This window comes from Onychomys torridus, chromosome 15 (assembly GCF_903995425.1).
Source record: "Onychomys torridus chromosome 15, mOncTor1.1, whole genome shotgun sequence".
In the NCBI taxonomy this organism is placed as follows: domain Eukaryota; kingdom Metazoa; phylum Chordata; class Mammalia; order Rodentia; family Cricetidae; genus Onychomys; species Onychomys torridus.
In genome coordinates this window covers 47,408,437-47,421,948 of record NC_050457.1, presented here as the reverse complement: position 1 = coordinate 47,421,948, position 13,512 = coordinate 47,408,437, and the positions used below count along the sequence as shown (strand labels likewise).

At 41.5% G+C, this 13,512-nt stretch overlaps 1 protein-coding gene across 3 annotated transcripts in view; it reads left to right on the top strand.

Moving 5' to 3' along the window:
• The window catches only part of Wdr70 (WD repeat domain 70), a 269,544-nt gene that overhangs the window by 182,425 nt on the left and 73,607 nt on the right, over nucleotides 1–13,512 (top strand). The window lies entirely within an intron of this gene.

Sequence of the window (13,512 nt, the reverse complement as noted above, 5' to 3'; positions counted from 1 at the left end):
CCCTTCAGACAGAATCAGACCACTTCTTCCTCTCTTATCTGTTGTGTGGGAAACCCTAGAGTGCTCTCTTATACTCCCTTGTGGGTTCTGCCCTCTCAGCCCCAGCTTCAGAAGTGCTTATGTACTTCACATATTTGGAGAATGGATGAATTCATGTTTGGTTTATGAGTAATCTGGGAATTCACAAATGCTCAAAAGTTATATTTATTGATTTAGGAGAATTTGACTGGTCATTACCCATCTCCCCAACCACTTTCAGTCCTGGGTTTATGTTTTGTTTTATTTTAATAGAAAGTTAAATGTTTCAGTTTTAGTATTCCTGTGTTCTTCCAGAGACCATTTCAAGGACAGCCTGAAGAAGGGGCTTAGATAGTTTGCCTTTGTCGTGACTGATCTCTTCACTGGAAGGTCCTTCTTATGGTCATCTTGTTTTCTACTAGTAGGAGGAGCTCAGCATCTGTGCACAATTCATTTATTGTGTTGCCTTCAGCTAGTTCTTAGACAACCAATCTAAAAGCCCATTATCTTTTCAGTTTATTGAGGAAAAAGTGTGTTCTGAGTTTTTCTTGGCTAGCATGTATGCAAAAATTAAAATACCCACCTTTGTAGTCCAAAAACAAATTGTTCATACTTCTTAGGTGTTTGTGAAACAATACACTGCAATCAAGTAATAGCACTGATGTGTTTGTCTTGATTGATCTCCTATCAATCGTGCTAGATTCATGTGCATTTCTGTTATAACTGCATGTTTTAAAAAACATCCTTTAGTTGGTTTTGTCTGTCTCAGTACCCAGCCGTTTGTTTATGAGGTCTTAGTAGTTGCCGCCTTTTGTTTTCTCAAGTTTAAGGTGCCAGCTGATTTGGCTCCTGGCTTGTGGGTCTCCTCTCAGATCTGACTTGACTCAGTAGGGGTATGACAATGCTGGTCTCTCCTCCTCCTCATGGGAATTCTTCCCAATCAATTCATTTATCCCGATGAACCCTGTAGGGATCCCACATACAAATACCAGAACCATTCTAACGTGAACTTAGGTGAAGAAATGTTTGGTCCATAAAAATACCCCCAAATATGATTTTTTTTATGTTTTAACAAACACAAAATATACTATAATTTTCTGTTGTGATTCCCTTTTGAATTATGGAATATTTATGATTATCGGTATAATTTCCAAATATTTTGGTTTTCTGTTTTACTGTTTGTTTAATGTAATTCCTTTCTGTTCTGATACTATACTTGGTAATATACTTTGAATATATAATGTTTTTGAGGGAAGTTATTCAGAAGGTAGTCTATCTTAGTAAGTGCCCCCTTTATACTTAGATTGAGTGTTTATCTCTTCTGTTAGGTGAACCTGTTTGATGGTTTTCGCATGTCATCTGTTTCTCTACTGGTTTTATGTCTGTTATTTTATCAATTCCTGAGAGAAGTGTCAGAATCTAAAATATAATTGTGAATATGTCTGTTTCCCTTTCTTTCTGTAGCTCAAGGCAGCCCTACTCAAGTGTGTAGAGGCAGCAGAAAGTAACTGTCTTCTAAGATAAAGATAAACTGAAGAGGTAGATGTTGAAGAGAATTTTGTTTGGATATTGACTGAATCCCTAATTAAGATGGACTTGTTGCCATTCTCAAAGCATAGTGCTGGGTGCTGGGGTTAGGGTGTACATCACTATGCTTGGCTAGAAAAGGTGTCTCGACTTCAGATGAAGACAGTTGTGTTTGTGTTGCAGCTGGAAAAGGTGTCTTGACTTCAGACGAAGATGGTTGTGTTTGGTTGCAGCCTCTTTCTCCTCGGTCATCATTCCTGTTTTCTGTGTGTGAATAAGGAAAGTCTTCCTCTTAGTTTTTGAAAGAACCTGGAAACCACCAATTTCTTGATGCCTACCAGTTCTTACAGATTCCCATATATTTCTTCCATCTTTTCTCTTCTTCAAACAAAAAGTGTATGGGACTACAATTTTATTTTTACTTTTCAGGTGTTTTTTTTGTGGTTTGGGCATAAGGATAATGATGAGAATTGTTTTGAATTTAAGAAGTCACCCCCCCCTTTCTTCTCTCTTTTTTGAGATTATAATTAACAGCATTTCTCCCTTTCCTTTCCTCCCTCCACACTCTCCCATCTACTTCTCCCCAGTCCCCTTCAAATTCATGGCCTTTTCTTTCACTACTATATATGTCTATCTATGTACCTATGTATTTCTAAATATGTCTAGCTCAGTCCATATGTTACTTCTGTTTTCAGGCTGAGCATTTGGCACTGGACAACAATTAGTATACTACTCTTCTTTGGGGAAGTGCTCCCAGATTTCTTCAGTGGCCTTTAGTTCTTTGTAAGGTTGAAGTGTTTTGTAGATGTGTCCATTGGGGTGGGGCTTCACAACTCAGCATTTTGATTGGCTGTGGTTTCTTATAAGAAGTTTTTAACAATGGATCAATATTACTACAACACTTAGAAAATAATTTAGGGTTTATTTTTCTTTAAAAGCAGATGTTAGATTTTTGTCTCCTTTCTCATGATGCCAAGGACCTAGAGGGCAAGGAACTGACAGTTTGCTTCCAATCAATTTCTCTTCTTTTAGAATTTCTTTTTTATTTTACTTTGTGTGTATGGGTATTTTGCTTACATATGTATGTGTCACATGTTTGTCTGATGTCCACAGAAGCCAGAAGAGGGAGTTGGATCTCCTGGAACTAGAGTGAGCTGCCATGCGGGTACTGAGAAATGAACCTGGGTTTTCTGCAAGAGCAGCCAGTGCTCTTAACTGCTGAGCCACCTCTCCAGATTCTCAAATCAGTTTGTTTGTTTCTCTCTCTCTCTCTCTCTCTCTCTCTCTCTCTCTCTCTCTTTTCTTTTCTTTTCTTTTCTTTCTTTTTTTCCAAGACAGAGTTTCTCTGTGTAGCTTTGCGCCTTTCCTGGATCTCACTCTGTAGACCAGGCTGGCCTCAAACTCACAGAGATCCACCTGCCTCTGCCTCCCAAGTGCTGGGATTAAAGGCGTGTGCCACCACCACCCGGCTCTTTTTTTTTTTTGAGATGAGGACTGAACCTAGGGCCTTGCAGTTGCTAGGCAAGCACTCTACCACTGAGCTAAATCCCCGACCCTCAAATCAGTTTCTTAAGTCAGTGAAATTAGAACTGCTTTTTATCAAGTAAATGAATGCAGTGCTTAGAATAAACAAAATACTGGTATTCTAATTTTTAGTTCTTACAGGAGCATTTTCTCTAGCAAACTGTACATGTAAAGGGGGGGCAGTTTTAACTTTTTAATAGAGCTACTGAATTGAAATTGTATTACACTGACCACAACTTCGACTTTAGGGGCAAAATGCTCATTTAGCCCTTTAACTCTGGAACACTCTAGAGACAAGGCAAAGATGATTTGACTTTCACCTTACTCTTACTCTTCCTAAGCAGGATTTCTTTTCTGTGTTTTCCCCTGCAACACTATGCTGTGGTTTATTTGCTCCTGTGCTCCGACTAGAAGCCCAACTTGAGAAACCCCTGTTTGATAGGTTAGTGCCGTTCCAGACTTCTCAATGTATGTTTCTTCTCATCCTCCTCATCTTGGCAGCCCTTTTTCTCTCTCTCTCTCTCTCTCTCTCTCTCTCTCTCTCTCTGTCTCTGTCTCTGTCTCTCTCTCTTTTTTATTCAGCGAGCTCTGTCATGATGAATCTCAATTTCCCCCCAAGCTTTGCTGGGCCTTTGCCCACCTCTCTGCTCCCTATCAGTTACTCTCTATGAGGAAAGGGAGGGGAAGAGACCATGACTAAGCCTCCTTATTATATTGGACCTGGTTGCTCTTTCCTGCCTTCCCAAGCCATCGCATTATACTGTAGTGGTAAAGGTGTCCATTAAGCATAGATTTTACTATAGTTTGTGGATACTGACATTATTTATTGTAAGTATTTGTTTAGAGCTCCTTGCTAGTAAGCAGCCATTTTGTCAACCTTGCTACCTGTTATACTTGGCATACCTAAACACATATTTGCTTGTACAATGGCTAACTTTCCGCAGATGTTATTTGGTGCTCCACTTATGGACTTAGCATTGTATTTTAGATTTTAGGTAATAAGTTTTGGATTGTGTTCTTGAATGACAAACAGAAAACTGGTTGCTTGGTCATAGTTTTCATCAGGGAAGAAGATTTCGTAGCTGGCAACTTCATTAGCTAACCTGGGTGAATATTTAGGCCTGTTGTTCATTTTGTCATCGTGTACAGTGGCAGCCCACCCTTGTACTTCTTTTCCACTCAAATTGAATTAAAATAGAGAAAATCTTTCGTAGACTTCATGCTCAGCTTTCCCCCTAACTTTGAAGTCCTCTTTGTCTGTCTCCAGCTTGCAGAGAGCTCTAAAATGCAAATCTCCTTCTGTAATCTTAGCTCATGGTCTCCAGTTCTTCATCCAGGTCACCTCTCTGAGTCATTTTGATGGTTTCCTACTTTACCAAATGGAGATTTTTGTTCTTGGTTAGACTTCTTTAGAAAGTTTATGTGTTGCCTGTATTCATTTTGCACCTGTCACTGATAACAGTCTTCTCCATGTCTAGAATGTAGTACACAAGGATAGAATCATCGACACTGGTGTTGTTTATGTCAAAGGAGCCAATCTTCCCCAGGCATCTGCTGCACAGGCGTAGAGAGTTGTTCCAGATATTGGCTGCCAGGGGAACAGAAGGTTGTCACAACACAGTTGACAAACAGCCCCCCAAAGTCCTCAAGAAGTAGTGACTTCATACTGCTGGAAACACAGGATCAGGAAAGGACCATACATTTTTGATGATTGACTTCTGGCTCGATTCTCCACATCCCCTTGTTGAGAGTGGACTGGTTTTTGCGGGAACCAGAGCATCTTTAGAAGGGCACACTTAAGCTTTACTTAGTGTTGGTAAGAATGCAGATTTGAAATCTCTCTGGTCTCTGGCAGGTTGTTGGTAGAGGAGCTGGAGTGTGCTCCCTTTGGTAGCTTGGTCTTTTGACTGACTTTGATTAAGGCTGACTCCCAGGAAACTCCAGCATCCTCCTTTGCCTGGCGCCGCTGGGCCGGCCACCCGCCCTCCCTCTTCCTTTTCCCTCCCCCACTTCCCCACCACCTCACTATTCCTCACTTGAACTGACTGCCAGAGTTCACAGACAGCTGGGCAGAGAGAGTGGCTAAGTCGCCCAGCTGCCCGGGAAGCTTGGCGGCCAGGCTGAGGGAAGGAAGCATCGGCTCTCTTTGAAGGTCGGCTGCCAGTGAATCTCAGGCAGCTGGACTTCAAAGGGGGCACCGACGGGCTTTCCCTCCTGTCTAGGCAGGTCATTCCATGGCACTGTGCTTCCGGCATTGACATGGCGGTTTTCAAGTTCCCCTTCAATTAAAGAGCTGAACTGGGAGCCATACTTGTGTTCACATTTGTATTTGTGAGAAGTAGACAATCTGATTCCCACCCCATGCCTGAAACTGAAGAGCTAGAGGAGAAAGATAATAAATATCCCACACGGTGGGGTTTCCTTATTGCCAGCCCCTCTTTTTTGTTATTTAGCAAATTTTAAGAGACTCTTGATATGATCTTGAATAAACGCTCATCACCGCTTGCTCTCAGAACAAATTTAGATGGAGCTGTGAGTGGTCCTTTTATGGGTGTCTAGAAAGGGTTGCCGTGCTCAGCTGCTGTGCCGCACACCACGCTTGCTGCACTTCCCTACTCTTCATCTACCAGTTGCCTTGTTCAGAGAGAGAAGTAGCCTAGGAGGGAGCAGTGAGATGCTGCATGAACAGTCTAGGTCCACTTTAGTTACAACTGAGAGTCAGGAGGAACCTGGGTGCCTCCTGACCCTGGACAGCTAGCCCTACCTTAGCATGCATCCAGTTATCTTCTTGGAAATTGGTGATGATAGCTCTTACCGCACTGATGAGAAAATGCAAAAGGTCAATAGGTTTAACAGATGCCAATGTGTAGTTCACAATAGACCTCAGCCGTAAATGCTAGCTAGCTACTGCTATTATTGTATCCTAGCTCCCATTAACTGGGAAAGGGGGGGGGCACGTGGCCTCTTCTGTTGTTCTTGTTTGTTTTATTGTCCATGTTTGGACAAGAGACAGCTAGTTTCTGCCTTAGAATGATAAGTCTACAATAGTGTAAAGTGACATAGTTTGAAGGAGGAACAGTTAGTTCATGTTATCAATCTCTTCTTACACTTCTTGCCCTGGGGCTCTAAAGCCACTGGCTTCACTGAGGGCTCTTACCATTGTACTGTCCCATACATACTCAAAGAAACAAACATGACAGCTTTTCAGAAAGTAAATGTTTGAGTAGGAATGGTGTATTTTCTGGAGGGTCAGTGTTTGACTCTTTGCTCTGACAGTCTCTTGTTATTTGTGAATGGGTAAGTTGTCTTGTAGGTGAAATGAAATAATTATGTGCAATCTAGAGAGGATGAAGGATGAAATTAGAAAATGCAGTGTTGCTGGCCTAAGTAGCAACATGTTCAGTAAATGTAGCTGCTGTTATTATTATCATTATAATTCTGTTATTATTGCCACTGACAGTAAAATAAATTAAGATTATTTCTAAATTATAAGGAAGCCTTCATTTGGCCTAACAATGATTTAGTAAGCAGAGGGCTTTTCCTTAAGGATTATGTTTCTTCTAGTCAACAAATCAGCTAGTCTGGCCATCTCCTTTTGTGAATGCTGTTTTGAAAGTTTTTGTTTTTTGACACACATCTGTGTCCATTTGTCCATGTATTTTAAGTGTCTGTCCATGCTATTCAGGAGAAGCATATGGTTGTGACAAGAATCTCTAAAGTCTTTAAAGTCTAAAATAGTTACTAGTTGGTCCTTTACAGAAAAATTTGCTAATCATTGTTTAAGATGAATGTTGTCTCATTTCAGGACCAAAGAATATCATTTCAATCCACGGTGGTATATGTTATCTGAAAAAATAGATCCAGGGTCAAGTAAACTTTGGGGAATGTTAAAGAGGTTGATTTATTCCAGGGCGATTACTTAAAAGACTGTGGATTTTAATATACTGATGTGTATTGTGAATCTTCAAGACAAGGCCATGGTATGCCAATAAACTCCAGTTTCCCAGGCTTACTTGGCTGTGGCCCTCCAATATGATGATATTACACATAACATTGTCTGGGAAACCCTCTTCTTGGGCTGTCTCTGGAAGGACTTTCCTAAATCATTCCTCTTGGTGATTTAGGTGATGTCCTCATTTAGAGACCTATAGAAGATTATGAAATTCTATATTGGTTACCCATTTTTTCTAATTAAAATTGTATTTGCTTAAAATCAAAACAGTAAAACATGCCAGATATTTAAATAATCTAATCAGACATTATCCCCAACTTTAAATGTCTCTATATGATGTCTCAAGATTATAAAACAGAGTCTCAAAGTCCAAGAAAAGACAAGCTGTTTCACTTCATGCCTTCTTGAACATTTAAAAGCACAAATCCTTTGTTGGGCTTTTTTTTTTTTTTCCTCTCCAACCACATTTCTGAAACATAAATCTAGAGTACCTAACTGGTATACCAACTGATCTCAGCTAGGGTTTATAAGAGGGGAGATTAATGTGAAGGTAACTTTTGCCCTAGCCATAAGGGGTTTGTTTTATAGACTAAAGTAAACACCTTGAATTTCAAGTTGCAAGCACACAGGGAGCCAGAAGATTCCAGAGCACTGGCGTCATATTCTGCCTGTGACTCACATATGTCAGTGGCTGAGCTTTCTCCCGCAGCTGCAGCTTCCAGCTGGCCACCACATAGAGCCCTAGGTAGTCATACACTGCAGTCACCTGGTCTGAGATGACCGCCCAGGATAATTGCAACATAGTCTGCTTGTGAATGAAGGCTGCACTGTCCCTTTGCCAAACACAGATGAGAAAATAAATGCTAAATCATAGTTGTTTTCTTTCTAACCATAGTCGCAGTGGTTATAGTAGTGAACCTGGACGAAGAGGGAGAGCCCTCCTGGGAGATGCTGTCCTGCTCATAGTTGCCTTCTTTGTTCTCTGTCATGGATGAGCTCCTCCTCCCGGCTGAGTGTCAGCGCTCCTTTAGTTGCACACCACACCTGATGCAGTGATGGACTTGTAACGGTAGTAAATGCTTCATGAGAGAGCATGTCATACATGTTTTCCCCTTCCCAGCTGGTTCATCATTTTAAGTAAATATCGTGTCTTATCTTTATTTCTTCTTTGCTGTGTGTACAAAGGGTTCTCAGTAGATGTTGTCGCATTGTAGATGTGGATCCTGAAGTTTTCATTATTTTATTTTACATTATGGGGAATGGTAAATAGACTGTGAGGTATCGTGTGTGTGTGTGTGTGTGTGTGTGTGTGTGTGTGTGTGTGTGTGTTGTGTAGCAGCTAGAGGAGGGCATCCAGTAAGCTCCAGGGGTCCTCCTGGCCTGCCTCCTTCATTATTGGGTTACAGTCATTCAAAGGACAGTACCTGGCACTTACGTGGGTGCTGGAATCCAAAGTTCCCTCCTTATGTTTAACCCTTGCGTCATCTCTGTAGTCTTTTATCTTTAAATCATTTCTTTAAAAGAAGCAAAGACAAAGGGAGTGATAAATGGGATGAGGGAAGGTTTGATCTCATTCTCAATTTGACTGGATTAGGGAACATTACTGAGGCACATTTTGGGGTGTGTCTCAGAGGGAGGGCCTCTCCAGGTAGGATTAGCAGAGGAACGGAGACTGAATGTGAGCATAGACTGAATGAAAGGCTAAGAAGGATGAAACCTCTGAGTCCTGGCATTGCCCTTTCTCCTGTCCCAATCCTCCCAGGTGTGAGCACGCTCCTAGAGCCACATCGGTGAGCCGCTTGTGCTGCTGTGAGTGTCCTTTCCACAGTGGCCTGTCGTCTCAAACTATGAGGCAAGATAAATCCTTCCTTGCCCAAGTTGTATGGTCACAGCAGTAAGTAAAGTAGAAGGAAAACAGACAGGGAAAGAAAGCGTCACGGCTTTGAACAGACCTTTATTTGAAGACTCAGAAACTCGGACAACTGTCATCTTGTTTCCATGCTCAAAAGTTTATGTGCTCAAAAATTTGTTTGCTCTATGAATGTAAGCACTGTGATGTGCAATAACATACTAAGAATCTCAGAGGTTCTCAGAGTTCACATGTATGCTGGGAAAGAAACCCACTTGAAAGAAAAAGTCAGAAATATGGGAAGGGTTTATCTAGTACCATAAAGAAAAGCACCATAAGGCCAGTCCATCCATGTCTTCTAAGGATGAGCTATCTCTAAACAGTCTCTTTTCTCATTTTTTAATCATCCATGCATTTGTGTTACTTGATATCAAAGAATGAATAAAAGAAATGGCTGTAATTCATTGGACACAAACTAGAACTTCCTAGAGACAATGGATATATGAAAGTAACCATGGCCAGAGTTAACAGACGTTTGCCAGAGTGAATTCTTACTCCCTCGGGTAGACGCAGAACAGACAAGAGACGAATGCCATGGTTATTTGAAGTGTGAGGGACGGTGAACTGAAGGGAGACAGGACTCTTTTGTGATGAATATTGTTGGGCAAAATGTGAAGTAAAGAAGAGTTCTGAGAAAATCGTGTGGCATCATATGGTACTTCTTGTCTGGGCTGGCATGGCTGACTTCTGCTGGGCTGTGTATTGCACCTTCAGTTAACTAGAGATTAAATTAGCGCTGGATGGTTTAAGATGACTCACTCATTTGGACCCCTTCCCTACATGTCTATTGATGTTAAGGCAGTGGTTCTCAACCTTCCTAATGCTGTGACCCTTTAATACAGTTCTTCATGTTATGGTGACCCCCAACCATGAAATTATTTTCACTGCTACTTTGTAACTGTAATTTTTCTACTGTTATGAATCATGATGGAAGTATCTGATAAGTAGGGTGTGTCTGATATGGAACCCATGTGAAAGGGTCTGTCAACCCCCCAAGGGGACACAACCCACAGGTTGAGAACTGCTGTGTTGAGGAGATAACTGAGCACATATCTCTGATCATCTAAGAAACTAATGCATGTTTTCTCGACCATTGACTGGGCTCCAAAAGTGCAAGGCAGCACGTGCACGTCTTTACTGAGCTTTGCTTATCTTGCTTCCTAATGTCTGTGTGTAGTAGAGTTCTCTGGGAAGCAGAAGCCAAGGCAGTGCTAGACATTTAAGAAATCTATTGCCAAAATGCCAATGAGGGGAAAATGAGAAGGGAACTGAAAAAGACTGACAGTCTTCAAGTACTTAGGAAAAAAGCCAAGAAAGAAGGGAGCGGGGAATAAAGAGTAGGAAAATCTGAACCTCCATTGCCACTCTAGGAAAGCTTGGCCAGGCTAGTGGGAAGTCCTTGAACCACCTGAGCATTCTTTAATGCGTTCCCACTATAGCCCTGATCAGTATTTGATTCCATCTAGAATAGTCAGCAGTCCCTTTGTGGAAGAACTAGAAAAATGAATACAGAATGCACCTTTCCCAGTGAGTAGCAATGTCATTTCTTACGGATCTGCAAGCAGCTGATCTGAAAATTGGCTCCAATATGGAAACAGAGCAAGAGATCATTACTTTTTATTGGGGTAACTGCTCTTAGCCTCCTACTCCTCTGTTCATTTCTCTTCTTAATTGTAAATATTAAGCAGTATCACTGCCTGCTGCTCATTATTGGTCCCTAGGAATGACATGTTCTCTTTGCCATCTTTGCAGCTCCCTGTGCATCCCCTTGTATGGCTCTGTTTTTCCCAGCCATTATGATTGTGGCTTCTTGCCACAAGTAATTAAATACTGAAAGCTGGCTTTTATTAATTCAGACCCTGTGATTCCTATGGACATTATTAACTTATCTCTGACTAGTCCTGGTCTATAGAAAAGAGCTGCCACACAACGTTTCTTGATAGTTTTGGTAAATGATGTTCTTCTGTGCATGTACACAACCTTGGGCCAGTGACAATTTCCATCATGACCTATGGTTGCCCTATCCAAAGCCAGTGCTTAAGCAGACTTAGGGAATTATAGTTCAACTATGCATAGAAAGAAAGCAAAGTTTCTAGGTTCAGTTGATCAGTATTTGATATTGGGATGGGAACCCCAATTTAGGAACATAAGGGCAACACTTTGGACTTCAGTGAATCTAAGTTCATCACCTTTGTGCTTCATTGATTCCTGGATCATGTTGTCTGCCCATCCCACTGGGGCATCCTTCCAAAATGTGGCAGCACAGACCTTGGTGGAGGGTATAGACAGCCTCATGAGCAAGAATCATGAAGAGTGTTAGTGTCAAGGAGCAATGTATGTGGATCAGAACAAGACACACAGGCCTGAGAATATAGCACTGTGGCAAAGCTGTTGCTTACTTATCATGCTCTAAGCCAAGGGTTCCATTCCCAACACTTAAAAGAAAGAAAAGAAATGAAAGAGAGAGAGAGAGAGAGAGAGAGAGAGAGAGAGAGAGAGAGAGAGAAGAAAGAAAATCAAGACCAGAAGTGTCTTGGGGCGGGTGAAGTAGAGGACATGGAAGGGCCCTTGATTAAAGTGAGAAAGGTGGGGGCTGGAGGGATGGTTCAGCAGTTAAGAGAGCTTGCTGCTCTCCCAGAAGATCCAAGTTAGGTTCTCAGCACCCACGTTAGGCAACTCCCAATTGCCTGTCACTCCAGCTCCAAGGAAGCTGATACCCTCTTCTGACTTCAGTGGGCACTGATTCATGTGCACAGACCCCCCCCCCCAATAAAAATAGTCTGGTCTACAGAATAAATTCCAGGACAGCTAGGGCTATACAGAGAAACCTTGTCTCAAAAACACAACAAAACAAATAATAAAGTGAGCAAGGTACAGTGTTGATAGAAATTGACGGAGGTGATGAGAGAAATTGTCTCTGGGTTCAATATGGAGGTTCCAACCCGAGCCTCGCAAAAAGAACTGTTTATCTAGTCTTGTATCCCAGCTCCTTTGACTAAGCATCTTCCAAATCCCAAGTCAAGATATGCTGTGACTCCTACCAGTAGCTGCTAGCTAATTATTGCTCTCTTTTAGTGCATAATTCTTCTCCATTATCAGACCCAACACTGCTCCAGCTTAGTAATACTGAGATTTAACCCCACCCACTGATATAGCAGCCAGGTAGGGACAGCTCCTAATCAGAAATACTTGTTGTCTTTTGGGGGTGGGGTGATATTTGCCAGATTTTCTGGACACAAGAAGTTCTTGATCTTCCTAAACATGGGTCTTTAAGTAGAAGGTTCCTGGAGCTTGGGGGCAGATTACCTATGATCCATCTTTCTACGAGACATCCATTCCAATATCCTGTTATGTTCATTCCAATCTAGAACCGTGACCAGAGAACAAAAGAGCTGCCATGCCTGAACAGCTGGTTATCTCTAGAGCTCTATAAATGTGAATGCTGCTCAGTGTGTTAGCTCTGCTGTTGCAAGAGTTGCCCTCTTTGGAAGTTGCTGAAGTAGTCCTGTGGTTTTCTCTCTCACTTTCCCTGCCTTTGCAGAGTGTCAATGAAGCAGTAACCAACCAACAGTGTCATCTCTGTAGACAGTGTTTCTTCCTGTCACTTTGCACATGGGAGAACATTGTTCTACTTAGTTCACTTGCAGTGACATCTGTAGCAGTTGGAGCACTACCGAGTGCCTAGCTTCTTTCTCTATCTAGATTGTTCTAGGACAGCTCAAACATGTGATTGGAATATCGAATTGCTTGCTTACAAGTATGAAAACAGATTCCTAATAAGAAAGGATTTACTACTTACTAAGGGTCTTAGGGCTGGGGGATCAGTCACATGTTAGTAAGCTCATTTTGTGGGATAACCGAGTACTTGCCTCCTCTTACTCTCAGAATCTACACTTAGGCAGCATAATTGCATTTGATCATTTTTTTTTTCCCTGAGAAATAGCACCCACTTCAGGCTGTTTAAGCTTATGTGTGGTTCAGTGTAACTTGGTCTCTTTATGAGTTGGCGTGAATGATGTAGAAAGGTATGCATGTGTATTTTAAAGATCAGTAAACTGGTAAGCAGAATAAGCATCCTAACCAATTCATGCTTAAGATTAGTAAGCCTTAAATTTTAGACAAACTAGCCTGGCTCTAGAACTAGTATACTCTAATAATTTTTTTCTATTTTCATTTCTTAATTTATTTAGATTTTCTCCACTTAAAATATTTGATTTCATGCCTCAAGCTTTTTGTTCTTTGTTTGAATTTTTGTTTTGGTTTTGTTTTTCAAACATGATCTCACTGTACTAGCCTAGACTCCTATCCAGACAGGCTTTGAGATCATGGTGGTTCTCTTACCTCAGCCTCCCAAATACTGGGGGTACAGACATGAGTCATCTCTAGAAACTACCCCCATGAAAACTCACTCATCCTTGATACCAAAATGAAATGCTTCCTTGATTGAGAAGTTCAGAAATTGATACATTTAAGACTCTGGAAGACATTGTTTTCTTACCAGGAAGGCTACGAGAGTCTGCCCTTGCCTACTTGGTAATATTTGCTAGCAATCACTGACTTTGGGGGTAGAAGCATCACCTTC